Raw genomic sequence first — 22,958 nt, 5'->3', positions numbered from 1 at the left:
TATATAGAAGATGTAATAAATATTGTTATTAAAAGGCTAATACTGAGTATGCTGAAAAAGCAGAAGTCATATTTAGAAAGCTTCCATCCAAAGTTTAAAAAATAAAGTTTAATTAAACATGTAATAACCTTTGCTCTTGCCTGTAGAAAATTGTTTGGGGCAGCTGTAGATTAGAAACCTTAAATGAGCATTTAATTTGAAATTAATAAAACAGCTATGCTATGTGTTAGGAAAAGTTACTGAGGTTTGCTTAGTATATTTAATTACTGTAACAGAGATAAATCTCATTGCCATGTAATGAACTCAGAAGTGCAGATACAGTAAATATGTACTTACATTCTTGTTATTAATGCTTTAAATTTGTAAGAATATTTAGGAATTTAATTAGCATTTAATAAGATAGCTATAGCAAATTACAGTAGTTAGACATTAAATGTAAATTAATATTTTTAGTATTTAATTGATATTAACTAATTAATTACTGTTTATTACATGGCAGCTAGATTTATCTTTTATAGAGTTATTAAATCTCAATTAAAATGCTCTTTTAAGAGAGCACATTCAATTAAAAATAATATTCTATATGAATTTCATAACTCGCTTCTCCCCAGGACTTGGGGTACATAAGTGTATCAAATTAAATAACCAAGGTGGTTTGGACAGGAACCCAACTGGGTTATGCCTGAATGACTCAAGCAATTCCAGACCTGCCCCAAGTAAGAAGCGTTTATTTATTGAAAGTCATATATTATTTTTTCTATTAAAGTTATAAACTATGTAAGCCTACAAACGACTCAACTCAAAATATCTCTTTACAATTACTGCTACCATGTTGAGAGATTACTTTTAACAAAAGTTAACTGTGGACTATTAAAATACTATTTATTATTAGTTTTCGCCTCTTGATACGTCACAAAGTGACAGTCTCGTACAAGTTGAGATTTTATTTTTTTTCTCTACATGTCTATGTTGCTCCTGTCAATTTATAGAATATAGTATGTGTTCATTAACTACTACCTGGATGAATTATATACACAGTCCCTGACTTATGATGATTTGTCTTGCAACTTGCAAGTTTTAAATTTTGTAATAGCATGAAAATTATACACATTCAATAAAAACCATACTTCAAAAATTTTGATACATTCTTGGGATACTGGGTAGCAGCAATGACTTAAAACTTCCAGTCAGCCATGTGATTGTGAAGAGAAACAGTTAATACTCTGCAGTATATGTTGTCCCTAATGTATGACTGATATTCAGTAGGGTAGATATATTAGATGCATTCTGACTTATGATACTTTCAACTTCTAATGGTTTATAGAGATGTAACTCCATTATAAGTATAGGATCATCTGTATTACATCTCCCAAATCCAGTACCAAATAATTCCTGAAGTTATTTTAGAGTTATGGTCAAATTGAAACTGAGAGAGTAGAAAACAGAATTTACTTATCCTCTCATTGCAGTAGGGCTGCCAATTTTTAAATCCTGATGTAACCTCATTGAAAGTGTGAGATGCCTCTCAAAGGTCATATTACTATTGTTGTATGTAACTATTCTATATCTAGGTGTTCTCTGTGATTATAGCAGGTAGTGCATAACTCAGGATTGAAAGGATTAAATGAGCTAATAAATTTAAGATACATTAAAATAAGTTGGCAAATAATAAAAGCTCAATAGGTGTTTGCTGTTCTTCTGATCTCTGTTAAAGAAATGGTCCATACAATTTGGAGCTGGAGAAAACACATTATGTTCTAGCATACTAAAACAATTGAAAAACAAATTAGCTTATTTTTATCTAATTTTATCTCTGTAAATAATTAATCTCAGTCATTGTAAATATCTATCACTGCCCACAGTCATTTTCTTGACAAAGCTATAACTACTATATGATTTTAATCTTTATCTCATGAATCAATTCTTGAGGATACGTTGTCATTTATGTTATTACAGTTTGCAAGCATAATGAAGATATTAAATAAAACCTACCTTACATTGATCTTGTTTCACTCTATTAGGTATCTAGCACCTCAGCTCAATAAATAGCCATTCATCATTATTTTTTTAGTCACTCTTAAGTCTTGTGACAATGTTCTTACTCAGGCTAAATGACATTAATTTTCAGTTTATACTGTCTGAAATCATTTTTGAAACTCAAAATTCTTCAGTTATATTTGCTTATTGTTCAACTCTTATCTGTGAACATTTCATTTTTTAATAATTATTTTTAGTTTTAAGTGGACATAATATCTTTATTTTATTTTTATGTGGTGCTGAGGATCGAACCCAGTGACTCATGCACGCTAGGCAAGCACTCTACCACTGAGCCACAACTCCAGCCCTGTAAACATTTTTATATAATTTATTTATTAAAAAATTACTTTGTTCATATGATAATTTAATACACAAAATGTATACTTCATACTAAATTTGTTTAGAATCTTCTAGAATAATAAACTTAATAAAATCAGGACACAGATTCCCCTAACAACCACTTTATATACATCACTTTTGTACATTTAACTTTCTTTTATTCTTCTATAAAAAAGTCTTTAAATAGAAAAATCTTGTTTAAAAAACCTTCCAAATCTAGCATGTCATTAAATTGTAGATAATAAAACAAATTTTTTCTCTGTTGTGTTTGATATAGCGTCTTTATTTTGCTTCTTTGAATTTTTTTTTCTGTAGTGAACATGTAAAAGAAATGTTTTTTAGAAAACAATTGACAAAAAAATAATCAAATGTTGTCATCTTCTCTTCCATAGATGTTAGTCAGCTTTTCCTCACTGTGCCCCAAATATCTGACAAGGATAACTTAGAGGAGGGAATGTTTATCTGGGGATCACGGTTTTAAAGGTCTTAGTCCATAGATGACCAATCCATTGCTTTGGGTCCAAGATGAGGCAGCACATCATGGAAGAAGGGCATGGCAGAGGGAAGCAGCTCATCTTATGGTGACCAGGGAGTAGAGCGGTAGGGAGGGAGCCATAGTGAATATGAAGCCTTCTAGGGCATATTCCCGGTGATCCATCTCCTCCAGTCATGTCCCACCTTCTATAGCACCCATTCCGTTGAGCAGGGATGGACTTATCAAGTTATAACTTTCACAGTTCAATCATTTCATCTTCAAATATTCCTGTATTAATAAACTTTGGGGGGATACCTACATCCAAACCATAACATTCTATCCCTGTCCCCAAAAGCTCATGTGTATCTCACAATGAAAAATGCATTTAGTTTATCCCCAAGAGTCCTGTAGATTTAATAGTTCTGGCATTGTCCAAAAGTCCAAGTCTAATGCTCATCTGAGACACAAAGTAAACACTTGACCATGAGCCCCATAAAAATCAAAATCAACTATCTATATGTGTATAAGTGTGTGTGTGTGTGTGTGTGTGTGTGTGCATAATCTGCAATTATAGTGGCACAAACATTCCCATTCCAAAAGGGAGAAGTGGAAGCTTAGAAAGAAGGAACAGGACCAAGACCCAGTAAGGCAAACAAGTTCCATAACTCCAGCTATAACTCTGTGTATAGCATCTAGGACACACAGCTGCATGATGTACTCTCCAAAGAGCTTGGGCAACCCTAACCCTTTGGCCTTCTCTGCTGCAACACATGTGGGCTCTCTTAGTTTGTCTCTTTCTGCACTAAACAATTCTTCTCAACAGACAGTCCACATTACTGACATCTCTTAATTCCTTGGTTCTCCATTCCAGCTTCACCTTCACCTTCAACTTCATGTACCCCAGGGAATCCAACCATGATACTCCTTTCCAGGCATTTCTTTGAAATCATGGTGGGAACCTCCATGACCTCTTTAACTCCAGCATCCTACATACCTACAGAACCAGCACCACATGGATGACACCAACTGTTGCTGGTTCTCACAATATTTGAGCTTCTATGACCAAGGCTGCAGTAGCCACTGTGTACCTCCATGGCTGAGTAGAGTTAAACAACTTCCCAGGACCCCCCTGTGGAAGCAGAGTTACCCTACAATCTTTTCTCATAGGAATTTTCTATTTTGTACTCTATAGCTTCTAGTGCGTGTGGTCTTGAAAATTCTTGAGATGTCCTTGATCCATCTTTCCTATTGTGTGAAGTACTTAACTTCTGTTTAGTGGCTATAATCTCAAGAGGTACACCTTTCTCTTGGCCTCAGTTTCACTTTTCCAGACAACTGCAATTTTTTTTTTTAAATCCTTCAGCTCTGCTTTCTGCTTCTAATTCTCATAGTAAACCTGGCTGAAAGCTGCCAGCAATATCCATGCCACTGACTGAATACTGTGCTATCTTGAAATTTCATCCACTAGATTAATTATCCCACCACCTTTAAATTCAGCTTCACTGAAAATATGAGGACATTGATGAAAATATAGAAAACTTCTTTCCCAGAATGTAACATGAATGGCCTCTAGTCCATTCTCAAAAGAATCCTCATTTCTCTATGAAACCTTATAAGGACTCTCTTTACTCTCTGCATACTGGTATTCTAAACTCCAACCAGAATTGCTCATTAAGGTCTACTTAAAATACTCTAAAGCTTTTCCAGCCTGCATGGCTAAACTTTTTCCAAACTTCTCCTACAAACCGAAGGCTTCTGAACCAGGTGATTCAGTCAGTCAGAAACCCCTTTCTGGGTACCAATTTCTGTTTTAGTCAGCTCTTCATTGCTGTGACCAAAATACAGTACAGGAACAACTTAGAGGAAGGAAAGTTTATTTTGGCTCATAGTTATAGAGGTTTAATCCATGATCAGTTGAATCCATTCCTCTGGGACCAAGGTGAGGCAGAACATCATGATGGAAGGGTGTGGCAACCAGGAAGCAGAGAGAGTGGGGAGGGAGGATAAGCCACAAGGAAGATGAACCCCTTCAGGACTCACCTCTAGTGACGTACCACCTCCCTCAGTTATGGCCCACCTGTCTACATGATCATCTAGTGCATTTAAAGTAGGATAGACTAAGCAGGTTAAGTAGGTTACAGCACTTACAAGCTAATCATTACACCTCTGAATATTCCTGTATTAAGGGACACCTTACTTTCAAACCATAACACTGAGCAAAAAATGATGGCTCTGTTAATAGACTTATGATTAAAAGGAGGAAAAAAAGCAATTAAAAACAATGGAGGGAAAAGACAAGTCCATGGAGGTATAATGTCTTATTTCTTTAATTCTTCATCAGTTTCTGTTGATTCAACCTGGGTCTTTAGGTGTGTAAGACTAATTTTTGTGGCAGAAAAGAACTAAAGGACAAATCACAGAAAATTTGACAGAAGTGAAGAAAAACGCTGATTTTCTCAAGAGTAAAAAATAAAGATGAGAAGAGAAAAAAGAAAAACCTTTAATCAGAGAAGTTTCTAGGGGAAAAAATGAATACAGAACACAAAAGTGTTTTTATTTATTTATTTATTTATTTGCATTACAATTCTTAATAAACCATTAACAAAAGTATTTTTAATGTTGGGATGTGGGTTTGAAATTGACCAAAAAAACACCAGGGGGAATTAATTTCAATTACTAATATTTTGAATGGATTCAATCAGAAATTGACAAAGAGAAAACAATTAAAACCCAAAACAATGAGCTAATCATTTTGAAAATCACTTGTAATTATCTGCAAGGAGAAAGGCTAAGTAAATAAGAAACTGAAGTCACCAGTAATAACAGAAATGACTAATAGGGTCGGGTCAAAATTCTTTGTCCAACTTAGTCTGGTCTCTGGACTATAGAGAATACAGTCCAGAACAACATCCACTGGAATGGAGGGAAACAGGTATTCCAGTATCCACTTTGACTACTAGAATAAATTATCAGTTAGGTTTCAGTATATATTTCTCAAATCTGTTCTGAATCTGCTATTGCCTTTTGTAAGTGCCTATTCAACTATTTTTTATCCTTGTTCTGTCCTTTAGGTTTGATGTATGACATTGTTGTAACTGCTTCAAACTCAAATTCCCAGCCTTCTCCTTCTGTCTTAGTGTTGCTGGGTTCAGTGCCCTTCAAATGATAATACTCCCCTATTTTTACCCAACTTTTGGACGTTTCTCATGCTAGTAAATCAAAGAGATTATATAAAATATTCTGCTTTATAATGCCTGGATTTTCCACCTATAAAAATGTTTTTTTGTATTTCTTAGGGACACCAGTGGTGACAACATTAGAGAACAAAATTACCAGACAAAAGAAATCCATGGCATTATTCAGTCAATTCCTATCACAGAGTAACATGCAATATCATATTCATAACTAAAGACAAAGCCTTGAATGGGCTATTAGAGTTTTATTCAGGAGTAACTTCATAGGGTTCCATTTCAAATTACATGAAAAAGCCATTCCCTCATGGCTCTGACAGTATTATTTACATGTCATAGCTTAGTGCCTTTTACCAGTTCTGTATGAAAAACATATAACATCTATTCTTGGTCCCATATTAGCCAAAGATGCAGATAATCCTTCTTTTTCAGGTCCCATTCTCAAAATATTGACATGATTCTAGTTGAGAAAAACAAGTCATTTAAGTTGGCAAAGGTTATATGTTTGCTACATAAATTTATCAATCTATATATGCAGTATCCATAAAATAATACCTTTGATTACAATTTGTATGTGAACAGAGTTCCCAGGTACTTACCCACTATTGCTCTGAGGTTGCATTTAGGGGATCAAGAGATTTAAGGTAGACAGTATTAACAAGTGTAATGTATAATTGAAGAATGCAGTCCGGAAGAATAAAATATCAATTGGCTGAAGAAGCAGTTGAGCATATCACATAAACTATGGGTAAAATGACTATGATATATAGATAAAATACCTGAGTTGTATCCCAGAGGTTGGGTTTTTGGTGAGGTTTTAATATAGGTACATGGAATCTGGCTGCTGAAGTGACTCCATGTATCTGATAATAGGCCAATTATATATACCATGACATTCTGAAAATAAATGTAAAGCTATCAAAATTTTGCACTTCATACATAATGTATTAGTGAATGGTTAGAGACAGAGAAAGATTTTTATCCTACTTTAGACTTTAACATCAGCAACGGCCTCAACAAATAATTTCTTCAATGGATCATTTTCTAAAGGAAGACAATGTAGAAAATCACCTTCCTTCTTGGTGATAGATTAGCAAGAAATAGAAAAAAAAGGAAGGGAAACTTTAATTAAAAACCTAAATTGGGCCTTAAATCTATTTACAAAATGTAAGGAGAGATTATGTTTTTACCAAATTCACTCACTTTATAATTCTTCAATAACCAAAATAGTTGTGTAGGTTGCCACTGTAAGAAAGTATTAGGCAAGAGGATGGGGGATGTGTTTCCCTCATCAGACAGTATTTTTTTTCATCAAGGCCTATAGCCTAGCCCCAAAGGACTTACAAACATATGCTATAGTTTGTGTCTGGAATGCCCCCAAAGGTCCATATGTTAGAGGCTTGCTCCACCAGCCTGGCACTATTGGGAGGTGTTTTAATCAGCTTTTCATCACTGTGAACAAAATACCTGACATAAACAACTTAAAGGAAAAAAATGTATTTTGACTCACAGTTTCTGAGATTTCAGTCCATGGATGACTGGCTCTAAAGCAAAAACATCATGGTAAAATTTATGATGGAGAACAGTTTCCCAGGTCATAGCAGCCAGAAAGTGGTGTGTTGGGGTGGTGGGAAAGTCTGGAAAAAGAGATTGTCCCCCAGGGGATATGCCACCAGTGACCTATACCCCACCTACCTACAATTTCCATCTCTTCCTAGTATTGGATTCAAATTATCAGTCCATGAAATGGTCTAATCCACCACTGCAGTTAGAGCCTTCATGATACAATCACTTCCACAAATCCCAACCCATGGACATTGCTGCATTTAGGACCAGGTCTTTGACTCATGAGTTTTGGGTAGACATTCCAGATCTAAACCATAAAGAGGTGGTGGAAGCTTTTTAAGAATTGGGACCTAGTAGAAGGTCTTTATGCCACTGGGGGAACGCCCTTGCCAGGGAATAATGAGACTGTGGTCCTTTCCTCTTTAGCTATCCTTTGCTTCCCGGTCATGAGGTGAATGTTTTGGTTCTGGTTTATGCATGGGCTATGATGTGCCACCACCAGCCCAAAGCAATAGAACCAATCAGTTATGAACTGAAACATCTGGAACTGTGAACCAAAATTAACATAGCCTTTTCTCCTCATAAGTTGATTATCTGAGGTTTTGTAATAGTAAGAAAAAGCTAACTAATGTAGCAAGATAGTATGTAGTAGTGGAAGTTCCTGGGGGTATACCCTCATACTTGCAATTTACCACTGACTCATAGATTGCATAATTAATTTAAGAATATAGGAATAAAATATGTATTTCAAATTGTGGAGAAGATGTTTCTCAAGAAACACAATAAATACAGCTCAGAAATTATATCAAATAAATGTTCTTTAGAGCAATTATTCTTAAAATTTATTGTGATTCCCAAGACACATAATACTTGGATGAGAGTTACTGGGTTTTTTTCTGTATTTTTAATAAATTCTATAAAACATTCTAATATAAATCAATCTTTAAGAAGCATTGAATTAGAGGCGAATGTTGTACAAACCAGAATAAAAACAAATATGTAGTATTTAATTTTCATTACAATTATTTATTATAAGGTATAATTATAACATCTTTAGTTATGATTATTTTTAACATTTATATATTAAAGCTGTACTAACAATTTCACCTTAAAATTTTAAGAATGAATCTTTATCTAGTATTTATTTTTAGATTTGTTTCTATATTTGATACATTCATGTAATTTTTCCATTACTATTAGTAGAAATGAAATTTATGTGCCTTCATCAACAGAAGTTAAAAATTTTTCATACAACATTTTCAAATATATGCTTATAAATTTTGAGAATATATTTGATCAGGGCAGAAAAGCAGCCTGATGAGTAACATTTGATTGATAAGACAATGTGATTCATAATTGATATAATCTTAGATCTTCCAGTACAACAAAAGGTCAATTTGAAATTTGATGGGGGCTAAAGCCTGGGATAAGTTGAAAATGATGTCGAATCATGTAAAGAAGGACGATACAGACACAAATCTACTAATTCATATTAAATTAAAAAATATCTTGGAAAGCATAGTAATTAACAGCTAGTTCCCAGAACTTGACATTCCATGCAAATGTCACTCTCCAGGGTATTACAGGGGAATTAGAGTGTCCTTTCACTGTCAGTCTGATCTACCCTGCTGAAGAAGTGCAGGGGGGGAAAAAATCTCATTCTTCACGATGTTTAGAATTCAAATAGCAGTTCTTCATTTTTATTTGTGTTTATAACTTAAAAAAATAATTATAAATCTTACCCATTTTATATTTTGAAGACACTATATATTCACAAATAGTTCTTTGCATTTTAAAAATAAAAATATTAGAGAAGAGCTGAGAATGCTTTTTCACAGTTCTCTGAGGGGTAAGGATTGGGTGAGGTTACAGTGGTATCTTTATTCTATTTGATCACAGAATTTCACTCCATGAAATGAAAATGTTTCCCCCATGAGTTAGTATCCATATATTCCTAATATTCCCCTAGTTTTGCTTTTGTTTTTGTTTTCCATCTTAAGACTCCATCTATTTGCTTTAAGAAAAAGTATTTATCACCAGTCAACCCCAGCATCATAAAAAAAAATCAACTTATAGAATGAGGGTCACATCTATTACAATCAGGTGTTAATATAAAAATTGAAATCACAATCAGTGTTTATCATCTTCTTTCTAAAACAAACATATTATTAGTGAAGAACACTTAGGAGCACAAAAACAAAACAAAACCAAAAATTCTCCAGAGTCTGAAACAAACATGCAGACAGAAAATATATTTTTTGAGATATTTTCTTCATTGAATTCATCTGGCCTCATACATACATTCACACTAGTCATTGCTAAAACAACAGTCTCCCTGTCAAAATGAAATCATACTCCTTCATCCCATAATATTTTGTGCATCCCTTGCATTGATGAAGTTCTGCACATTTAACTGCCTCTCAAACTCTTCTTCTAAATCCCCTGAACTCTGCACTCATGATCTTCATACTTTTTCACATTTTAAAACCCTTCTCTGAACACCACTCTAGTCTTAACAGAAATAAAATTGGCATCACCTTTTATGCCTGAAGTGGAAATTTTCTTCTTTGCATTTGGTCTGAGAGTAGTATTAGTATCATCTTTTCTATTTATTATACCAGACCATGAAGTCCCCTGTAGTCCTGTGAAAATTCAAGCTTCAGACTATTAGGCTTTTTCAGTCTCCCCCTTTTCATTGCCTTCATCTATGGACCATGTAATGCACATAATATTCATTGAAGATAATTGTGGTATCCTCTTCACTGAGGTTCTTGGAATTATCATGAAGGACATCCAAGGTCATGGCTAATGCCCTGATATCTCAGTTCCTTGTCTTTATCTGTTCCAAGGAATTTTACTTCCATTCCATCTATTTACTCTTAAGGTAAACATCTGAACTCACTCACCACTACAACTATTTAACATAAGACTATTTTTACTTCAGACTACCTGCTCCTAGCCCTTTTCCCTACTGAATCTCTAAGTTAACATGCCATCAGATATAAATATCCTTATCCTCATTTTTCCTCCATCAATAAACAACCCCACATGAATTTAGCAAATTTCTATGTCTTCCCTCTTTCTTTTTCCCCTAATGTAGGACGAGGTATCCCTCTTCCTAGAAGAGGCTAAAGACCCTTAATATCTGTTAGAGATTCTAGAACCTTCCATCTCTTCAAAGTACTATATTCAATTTATCACTTCATTCTTCTGTACTTTCAGCACCTCATTTATCTGTGGATCATGACAATCAGAATTTTATATATCCCATATAAGCTGGTAATGCTACTCTGCCTCTTTAAAAAAGTTCAGTTTTCTATACAATCTTTCTTCTCTTTCTCATCTCTTATTCCTTCTTTAGTAAACATTTATCTTTACTTGATTTCTAACCTATTATCAAAATCTGCTGTAACTAAAAATCCCTATATACAATTATTATGGTATTACACAACAATTTCCCTATGTCATATTTGACCTGGCCATTCTGGAATGTTCTATAGAGTTAAATCCCACATTTCTTGAAAATATGCTTATTTTGACTATCTTTGTCAATTTCTTCATTATTCATTTCCCCTCTACTATATTTTTAAATTTTCTGTCAATTTAATAATTTCCTGGGTGAACAAATTTCTAATAATATTTGTGTATTATCTATACACAATTATTCCCAAATATATCATTTCCAGACTAAAACTCCCTTTTTGACTTTGAATTAAAATATAAACCTGACCATTTGGTATCTCTTTCTTTTCAAACTATCTAAATTTATTACAAATAGAGACAAATTCCTCACTTTCCACTTGAATCCTGCTACTATTCCACATTATTTTAATAACAGAAAATGACATTCGCACATAACATGCTTTGCAAAAGCCTCTTTTTGCAAAGGAGATACAACAACACAGACAATATATTTTCTTCCAATTCCTTTTACCAAGATCTGTCCATTTTTCTTTTGAAATAAAGCACTATTCATTAACTTATTTCCTTCTCCTTTACAGCCACTTTGGGCAAAAATGAAATAATTACATGTTAATTATTTCATTAGCCTTCTAATTTTAATTGTTACTTACCACTTCATATTTTTAATTTATGCATATATTCTAGTTAAACACACACACATATTCTTCTTTACTCATATATATAGAAAAGTATAAGTATAAATATACAATTATATAGATTTTCATAAACCATACATGCTTATGCTCACTAATGAGCAACAATATCAAAAAGTGGAATATTATTAATGTTTGAGAAGTACATTTGTGTGAGCTGTTAATCACTACCCTCCTTGCTATCTTTTAATAACAGATTAGTTCTGACTATTTTTTCATTTTATATTGTACATGTAAACATCCATTGCTATACTTGAGATTTTCTCCCCCCAATGCAGTTTTAACATGGAAAGTTTGTGATTCCTGAAATAAAAAATAAGGATATAACTTCTAGATTCCATTCATAGATCTATAAATCTCCTTATAAATTAGGAATGTCAAGAAAGAAGTGAAAATTAGAAATAAAGCATTCATAAAATTCACTTGGAAAAACAGCCAAAGCAATCCTGAGCAAGAAAAGTAAAACAGGAGGCATTATAATACCAGACCTTGAATTATACTACAGAGCTATAGTAACAATAATGGCATGGTATTGGGGAAAAAATAATTGAAGATCAATAGAACAAAATAGAAAAAAAAAAGAGACAAACTCACATAAATATGGTTATCTCATATAAGACAAAGGTGCCATAAATGTACATTGGAGAAAGACAGTCTATTCAACAAATGGTGCTGGGAAAACTGGAAATCCATATGTAGTAGATTGCAATTGAACCCCTATATCTCACCCTGCACAAAACTCAACTCAAGTGGCACCCTGTGCATACTAGTAAAAAATGTAGGCCCAACTCTTCACCATATCAGTTCACAAACAGGCTTCCTCAATAAGACTCCTAAAGCACAAGAAGTAAAATCAAGAATCAATAAATGGGATGGCATTAAAGTAAAAAGATTCTTCAGAGGAAAGAAAACAACCAAGAACATGAACAGAAAACCTAAAGAATGGGAGAAAATCTTTATCACCTGCACCTCAAATAGAGCATTAATATCCAGTAAATACAAAGAGCTAAAAAAACTTAATGCCAAAAGAACTAATAACCCAATCAATAAATGGGCAAAGGAACTGAACAGGCACTTCACAGAAGAAAAGGTACAAATTGTCAAAAAATATATGAAAAAATGTTAAATATCTCTAGCAATTAGGGAATCGCAAATTAAAACTACACTGAGATTCCATCTCACTCCAGTCATAATGCCAATTATCAAGAATACAAGCAACAATAAATGTTGGCGAGGATGTGGGGAAAAGGTTCACTTCTACATTGCTGGTGGGACTGAAAACTTGTGCAATAGCTCTGGAAAGCAGTATGGAGATTCCTTAGAAAAGCTAAAATGGAACCACCATTTGACCCAGCTCTCTCACTCCTCCTTACACCCAAAGAACATAAAATCAGCTTACTACAATGATGCAGCTATATCAATGTTTATAGCAGCTGAACTTACAAAAATAGTCAAACTTTGGAACCAACCTAGGTCCTTGAACAGATGAATGTGAATATATATATATATATATATATATATATATACACACACACACACACACACACACACACAATGGAATATTACTCAGTTAATAAGAAGAATGAAATTATGACAATTTCTGATAAAAGGATGGAACTGGACATTATCCTAAATGAAATAAGCTATTCCCAAAAAATCAAAGGTTAAATGTTCTCTGATATGTGAATGCTAACCCATAACAAGGGAGGATAGGTGGAGGAAGTATAGAAATTCATTGGATTAGTCAAAGGGGAATGAAGGGAAGAAAGAGGAGATGAGAATAGGAACTACAATAGAATAAATTGGACATAACTTTCTTATGCTCATATATGAGTAGAGTATAACTCAACATATTGTTCAAGCACAAGAATAGCATTAAAATTGTAATGGGTTGCACCCTATGTATGTATAATATTTCAAAATATACTCTACTGTCATGTCTATCTAAAAGCAAATTTTAAAAAGGGGGAGAAACATAAAAACAAAATAAAAATACATGAACATTTAAAAGGTGGTTCAATAATTTGAAAACTCTGTACTTAAAGCTGCACATTGTCTTATAGCATTTTATTTGCTTCTTGTTCTGTTGTTTGTTATATTAAAATTTTTAAATCAGAGAGAAAACATCAGCCTTTCTCATGCCATTCATACTTGCTATGTAATTATTGCCAATATCACTATAATTTTAAGTAATTTATAAAGAATTTCAAGGTCTTTTGTAAGCACAGTGACAACAAAAGCTATATATATTTTTTCTGTCAAAAGGTAAAGCTGGAAAATGAAATGAAATGAGCAATTTCAGTTGCTGTTCACTATCAGGAAGGCAGTCTGGATGGAGTCCACCCTTGTGAAGCACCTATTTTTTAACAGTAATCATATTCTTATTCCTGAGTGTATCATTTAAAATGTCAAAATATATTTAAAATCAATGTGAATTTGTAGAAGTAGTAAAATATGACCCAAAGACAAGCTTATAGAAGAAACAACCTTGAGATAACCTAGATATTGGATTTTGTAGAAAAGGATGTTAAATTATCTATTATTATTATTATTATTATTATTATATCAGAACATAAAGGAAATTTTGACAATGAATGGATACATAACAATATGGCATATAACTGGAAACACTACAAATAAATAAAAACCTTTTAGGACAAAAAAGGCAAACATCTAAAATAAAACATTAATTGAAGGGTTTATCATCTTAAAAAAATGGAAAAGGATAGGTCAATATACATAAAGACAGAAATCTTAGTTCAGGGTACCAAAGACTGGGTATCCTATGTAAACATCACAAATTTATCATAATTATAGAACCTGGGAGTTCAAGATCAGGGGCTAGCAATAGTGATAATCTGGTAAGAGCTCTATTCCAGCTTGGATATTGCTTACTTCTTCGTGTATCCTCATAGCAAGACAGGCCTAGAGAGTTCTCTAGGACCTCATTTATAAGTCATCAATTTTATCCATGAGGGTGCTACCCTCATGACCAAATGACTTCTCCAAAGACTTACTTCCCATCATATGGAGGATTAGAATTTCAGCAGATGAATTTTGGCATGGGAGCATAAAACATTCAATCCATAACAATACATAAAAGGCAATTATCTGGAGAACATAGAGGAAAACTATTGAGAAAAATTGAGCAGAGCCTCATGAGGACATTATCAAGTAGTATATAGCATGTATGGAATAAAAGTCATAGAAGAGGAGGACACAGAGATAATGACAGAAAACAAGATGATAGGCAAAATTCCCTTAAGATTTATGAAGTCTTAAACTGAATTAGGAATCCTAGGGAATCCTAAGCAGGATTAAAGGGATCTATACCTGAAATAGCCTCCCAAAGTTTTTAGAAAATGATTATATGCAGAAATTCTGAAAGCAGTGCTTAAGAAAAAATAAATTCTGATAAAAATGAAAAATACATAGCAATGGCTGACATATAAGAACATTTAGTTGATTACCAAGCATTTTCATAAAGAAAACTCTATGAGTAGATGGTTGCATTTGTGAATTACATCATATATTGGAGGAAGGAAATATTGCTCTTTAGTTTTTGTTTTGTTTTTCAGGAGAAAATACGCCCAACCTATTTATGAGGCCTAAATAACAAGATTAAAATCTAAATATTGCAAACAATTATAGATGTTAATATCTCATGAATTTAGGAGCAAAAATTCACAGTTAAAATGTCAACAAATTTAATCCAGCAAAATATGAAAAGAATAATACTTCATGGTCAAGTAGGATTTATTTCAACAGTGCAAGCTTTGTTAGCTTTTAAAATTAATGTCAATAATCATATTAATAAATCAAAGAGCCCTATGATCATTTTAAAATTTACAGAAAAAGTATGCCTGATAGAATGTGTCCATGACATAAGAACTGTAGTATTATAAGAAATCATCATCAATTTTTAAGATATATCTACAAAAATCTGGTGTGAGTGTCCCACAAAACTATAGAATATTGAATGCTTTTCTTCAAGACTCAAAACACTGCAATAATACAGTAACCATTTCTATTTCACATAATAATAAAGGGTCTAGTCATTGCAATAAGGCAGGTAAACAAATATAAAAAAAAAGATCAGAAAGGAAGAAGTCAAACTTTTTCTAACTGAAGTAAGACTAGGTCTTCTATAGAAAATTGGAAAAAGAATTACTACTACAGTAAGCCAATTTGGCAAGGTTGTAATATCCAAGATTACAAAATCTAACTGTCTTTTTATATAGTACAATCAAAATACAATAAAGCAAAACTTTAAAAGTTTTATTAATTGCATGAAAAAACATAAAATAATTAGAAGTAAAATTAATGAAAAACATGCAAAATTTCTACATTAAAAACTACAATAATTTGTTGAAGGCAATTAAAGCAAGACAAAAAAATGTAGATATGTACTAAGTTCATTAACTAAAGTACTTTATACTGTAAAAATGTTATTTCTCCATAAATGATATGGGATTTAATTTTATAAAAATCATAATCCAAGCAGATATATTTGGGGAAGTTGTCCAGATGATTCTAAAAATTGTATAGAACTCAAAGAAATAGATTCTTCAAAAAATGTTTAATTAAAAAATTAACGTGGGAATATTACACTGCCTATCTTGATATGACATGAAAGCAATAAAGATAGTGATGAGTTATTCAATGCAATGGAACTGATAGCCCAGAAATAGGCTCATATTTGATTTTGAAAAAGAAACAAAGGTTAGTCCAAGGAGTTGGACAAGTCTTGTACAAAAGTGAGCCTGGAAATACTAGATATCCATACTGAGAAAGATAAAGAAAAGGAAGAGGAAGAGGAAGAAAAGGGTTGGGGAAACCTTGATCCTTATTGTTCACAGTACACAAAAATTGATTTCAAATGGATTATAGGTCTAAATTTAAAAGCCAAAAAAATAAAGTATTTAAAGAAAATTTAAGAAGAAAAATGTTTATTTACTTGAAATACTCTAAGGATTTTTAGAAAAGTAAAAACACAGTAATCATTAAATAAAATATAAATTAGACTTTATCAAAATTAAAAGCTTCTATTCACAATCATTAGTAGATGAAAATAACTCAAGTATCTACCAACAAATTAACAGATAAATGATTATGTTACATAAATGCTAGCTCTCTGAGCAAATTTGTTTCATTATGTTACTTACTAGTTATTGTCTTGATCAAAATTAACTAATTGTTAAAAATATTTTTATTGAAGTTGTTTTCATGTTTATATACTGAGCCTCCTTCTAATACAGGTGGGATTGTTTTTACATATGTGTCAGATAACGTATTTTTTCAATGATAAATTAAATAATTTAAATAGAAATTTGAGTGCTTGGTATCTCTGACTCCAACACTAATACAACATTTTAAGAGAGGTGCGCTGGGGAGTGCACCATTCTTGTTTTTGCTGACAGGAAGAGGATCTGCAAATAAACTATTTTCATATCTACTAGTTTGGATACTTGATTCTATTCTTGAACTGATGGCTGTTTGACATTCCATGATGAATGGTATGTGGTCAGCTATTTCAGATTTTTTCCGTTACTAGCATTACATTTCTAATGTAAGGATGGGTTATTATTAGCTAAAGCTTTTATTTCCTGGGATTAGGTAAAATGAAAAGGGTTATTTCTGTTGATACACCCCATTTCACATTGCAATGCAACTATTCAACTGTAAAACGTCCTTAGATTTCTATTTGAATGGTCAAGGAATGGCTGATTATGTGTTATTGGCCTTTAAAGGGCCAGTGTCACTAATAGTCATAACAAAGTTATTCACCTAATAATTCCACAATCTTAAGAGCTATTTTAATCTTCTTTCTCAAAGTTTTTGTGCAACAGTAGAGAAATACTTCAAGACATTTAAAAAGAATGTTAAATAGAAACACTGTATTATCTGTGGATGATGTCAGATGAAATTTTCTATTCATATGTGAAAATAATGCTTGCCTACATTATCAAAGTGTATTTTGCACTAATCATTTAGCAATCATCTATCTATAGGAATATAAATAAGCACTTGTCATTATTGGGATATATTACCTCTTAAAATAGCATATTGAGAAAGGATGCAATTGATTCAGGAAGGAGTATAGAACTTTTTCATGGAAATAAAAACATAGCATCATAGTTTGCAATAAAGATGGTCTATGAGAACAAGAGTTACTGCTCTATGAGTGAACAGGACTTCAGGTCCACTGTTTCCATATTTACCACAAAGAATTAGACATAGATAATGACAATATTATTAAAGGTCATCATGTGCACCCTGTTGTGAAAATACTGTAATTTCTCTGACTCATAATAACAAAGACATATAGAATCATTAGTAAATCTAACACTTCTGAAGGAAGTGGTTATCTTCAGTTCCTTTAATTATAATATTTATCATTTATATATAATGCTAACCTTGAAAAACACTTAGATAATAGGTTAAAAAACTATGGGGGTTGGAGGTACAGTTCAGTGGTAGAGCACTCTTTTAACCTGGGGAAGGCCCTGAGTTTGATCCTCAATATCACATGCACACACAAAATATAGATATGTATCATATACATTTATATATTGGTAATTATATAAAATATAATATATTTATATATTAGTTTTTATTTTATGTGTTAATAATTATATGCAATATAGTGTGTGTATATATACTATATGAAGGATAGGTTCATGTAAATACTTAACTTGAATATATGCTATCTTTTTATTTGCATTTTAATAAACTACTTTTAAAACTTGGGAATATATATGTCTGTAGCTAATAGATATAATATCTAGAAAACATTGAAAAATCCTAAATTTTCTGACAAAAGTAATAAAAAGAACCACTCAACAGTAGCTAATCTACATGTATAATCAACATGAAAAAAGCTCACTTATTACATTACTTATCACATATACTCAAACTTAAATTAGGATTTATGCATTGGTATTAAAATTTGATATTATTAAATACTAACTTTTAAAACATCATCCTAAATAACCCTAGGTTAAAGTGAGGAACTTAAGCTTTCATATGCACATGAAACATCTAAAGGTTCTTTACTTTTTCTATTTTGGTGTCAATATAGCTCTGTAAATGAGTGGTTGACATTAAAACAAGGTAAAGAATTTTTCAGAGGGATAGTAATAACTATTTTTCAAAAGTGCCTATCAAGTGCATTAAGTGCTTTCTTGCCCATATATGTACATTCTAGTTTCATGTAGCTATTCTGCAAAATATATTCTTTCAGCTCATGAAATTAGATAATAAAATAAAAATAAAAACCTTTTTAAGGAGTGAAAGCACTCTAGGCACCTTAGTCTTAAAATTAATAACACAACTCTTCTTATTTTATTTCCAAATATTCCATAGGAGATGTAAGCTTAGAAATTTGTGGAAGGCTCAGATCACAGCTAACCCACTGTAATCCAGTACCACAATGTCTATTCATCTATATAATATGTGTACCTTTTCCAATTCCATTTCATTCCTCTCTATTTTCTTCTTTAGCAAAAATTTGACTGGGCAGGATTTTGAGGTTAGAAGTGAGCATTTTTTTTGCCATATAAATCTATGTTTTTTCTTTATTTTAAATTGATACATAGTTATAGATATTTATGGTGTACAATATAACATTTTGTTACATGTATACAATGTATAATCAGCAGATCAGTGTAATTAGCCTATCGTCTCATATATTGAACATTTCTTTGTACTAGAACATTCAGAATCCATATTATTAATTGTTTTCAAACACAGTTACCCTACTGTGCTATACAAGATAAGAAGTTATTCCTTCTATTCCACTATACCCCCATAACAGTTAACCATCCTCTCTTTATCCCTTCTTTCCTCACACCCTTTTCCAGGCTCTGGCAATTACTCTTCTACTCTCCACTTCTATGAGTTGGACTTTTTAGCTTCTACATATAAATTAAAACATGTGATATTGTCTTGATTGATAAGCTAATTGGAAGAATGAGAGGCTACATCTTTAATGCTGACTCCTGTTCTAATATGTTCTTTACTTAACATTGACCTCCAAAACCTATATAGATAGAAGGTAGACAGGTAAATGAAATTATTTCTTTCCTTACATGGTGTTAACTTGTTCAAGGATTTAGGTAGATAATATACACATGGGCTACAATAGAACACTATTTGGCAGTACTAGGAGCTGATGGAGCTTCCTACTTCCCACAAATAAAATTAACAACATCTCTGATCTCTTACCATGGAATCAAAGCTGGATATTGGCTTTTACTATGCCTCTTTAGAATAAAGGTCAAGGTATATCAGGAATGCAGAAAAATGTGAGGGGGTTGAAGATTGCAAAGGGAGTAATTCTGCCTTATGTTTGTCTTTCTTTCTCATTTTTTAAATGTGAAGGCGTAAAAATCCAACAATAGATGTAGACTGTGACTATCCTTCTGACTACAGTTACATAGACAGTACACCATTATCCAGTATTTTGCCTCAAGTACTGTAGAAGAGACTGTTTTTCTCATAATTGTTATCTACAACTCTGTGGAACAAAAAATAAAAACATAGTGTACTTAAATTAATTATTATAAATTAAAATATAGTTCACTGTTTGAAACTATGTTCAATATTTTTCTAACTACTTTTATTACATATTGTTGTTTTAAGTCACATACTCCCCTCCTAGAACTGTTTTAAGAATAGAAAGGGCAATTTAAATGCAAAATCTCTTTTTTTTTTCAAAGAGGGTGTAAACCTATAAATGCATCATTGCACATGTGGATGAACCTTTCATAAAAATGGAAAGTGAGTAATGAGATGCATCTATTTCTCCAGTATGATTACTTATGAAGTTCAGTGACAGGCATATTCCCCTATGATTTGATAATACTCAACAGTTCTTAGTCAATTTTTTAAAAAAATTACACTTGGGTTTTATTTACTTATGTTTTTATTCCAGATTCCATGGACTCAAATATTCCTCTTATCTCTTCCATAATGAACTAAAATATTTCTACTGTCAGTTTTTATTCTTTACTTTAATAAATAGTAAGTAATTTGGAAGGTGATGACTCTCAGAAACTCTTGCTTTAGTTTGAGAGAGCTATATATAACACTGTATTTTTAAAACCCCAGCCCAAAACCAATTTATATTTTGAGATATGAATATTCTTGAAATGCACACATAATATACCTAATATCTTGATATTTATTTATGACTATGGGTATATTCTTGACTCTTGAGGCATAGGCTGAGCACAGCTATAGCAGTGTCCACTAGGGAGAGCTGCCTTACAGCACACCACAGCTACCAGCACTGCCACACATGACAATTCTCCACCACTAGTAACAATAACGAGAGAGAGAGAGAGAGAGAGAGAGAGAGAGAGAGAGAGAGAGAGAGACTTATCAGCTTTTCCCAGGAAGAGAAATTTACTAGTAACATTCCTCAACATCAAATATAGTTCTGTTATGGTACCAGTCATTTACAAGTATATATAACTGCTCATATCATTGATCTTAGGATTTTTTACCATTTCAATATTCGAACAAACCATGTGCCAAATGACTTTTATTTTCCAATTCATCACTCCTCCTTGGCTGAGTAAAAGTAACTTAATGCTAATATCCTTGATTATAAGAAAAAATGAATTACTATATGTGTTACAATTAATATTGTAAAAAGTTGTGTAATATAAAAATAAAATAGTTTTATATAAAGAAAGAACTTACTGAGGGAAAGGATTGCTTTCAAACATAAAGAATTGTTGATACGAAAGCAGCAGCAAAAAACAAATAGTTTTAATTCTGGTACCCACATCCGTAAACTGCACAATTTTTAAGAAAGGAGAGCATACATTTTAAAGATTATAATGTTAGTCCTCCTACAATCAAAGTTGGTTCTTCTAATCACTATACTGACATTAAGGAAAAGAGAGTTTGTATTGGATTTTGTTTGTGATTCCAGATCATTCTAAACTTCTTTCCTGTTAAAAGGGGACTAAATAAGAAATCATTCAGATTGTTTAGCACAATAAATTTCACACTTGATGTGGATAGTTACACATAGCTCTTAAAACTAGGTGCAAAAATCATATAACCACTGATTTCACACTATCAAGTCTTCTAAATTATAAGATTTTAAGAAAAATCACATCTACTTGTGATTTGAAACTACTCGTTGAATATATTTATATTATTGTCCTCAGTTACATGTGCTTGTTGATTTGTATACAATATTTACTAGTTCCTCTCCCTTTTCCTTTTCTCTTGTTTTATTTATTTTCCCTTCCACATCATTTAGCTCTGGTTCTAGCCTAACAATTTTTCTATTTTGCAAGTGAGTTTAAAGGGAAATGTTATTAAATCAGGGAATTCCATAAATATTGGTTAAAAGTTATAAATAGGTTGTCTTTGGTATTTGTCAACATAGAGTTCTTTCAATTAAAATATTTCCTGGCTACCACAGCGTGGAAGCTGCGGAAATTGGCTCCACATCCAGCTGGCTGATTCAGTAAGAAATCAGCTGGCCTCAATTTAGATTTCTTTTCTTTTAAAGCAGTGCCAAATTGAGGATTAGTACATTGTGGAGAGGGAGGCGGGCAGCTCCACCCCTGATCAGCCATTCTTCATTCCCTAGAATGGGCTTGCCTTCCCAGCCCCAGCTGTGCACTGAATTAATCTACACAGGGAGCTTCTCTATCTACACTGTTTTCAACATGCTCATCGAGGTCCTGTGCCACTTCTGACAAAAGTAAAACATGGCTCTGGTAACTCCGGACCTGGAGATTTTACACAGACCTTAAAAACAAACATCCCAACACCCACATATAGAGGGGAAAAGAAAGAGAAGAGAATACTTTTAAATATAAATTTTGAAGAAAGTCAACAATTAACATCCAATCTTAGGAAAATTAAGTAAGAAGATTTCAGACAAGAACATTTATTCAAAAACAAGTCCATCTCAGGAAATGGATGTGATTAGACTTCTTCAAAAATCCTTTTAAGGGCTGGGGTTGTGGCTCAGTGGTAAAATATGCTCGCCTAGAACGAGGTGGGCCCTGGGTTTGATCCTCAGCACCATATAAAAATAAATAAATAAAATAATGTGCCCAAATACAACTAAAAAATAAATATTTTTTAAAAATCCTTTTAAATTGATATGTGAGAATAACTTAGTTAGCAACCAGCCGGAGAAGAGACACTAATCCTTTTCAGTGCCTCATACACATACCTGTGCTATTACTCCACCAGTGCCTT

The sequence above is a fragment of the Marmota monax genome, unplaced genomic scaffold, assembly GCF_021218885.2.
Source record: "Marmota monax isolate L192 unplaced genomic scaffold, Marmota_monax_Labrador192_F-V1.1 WCK01_AAM20220418_F8-fsc00049, whole genome shotgun sequence".
Classification (NCBI taxonomy): Eukaryota; Metazoa; Chordata; class Mammalia; order Rodentia; family Sciuridae; genus Marmota; species Marmota monax.
The sequence above is the reverse complement of the archived record's forward strand: the minus strand, read 5'-3'. Positions refer to the sequence as shown.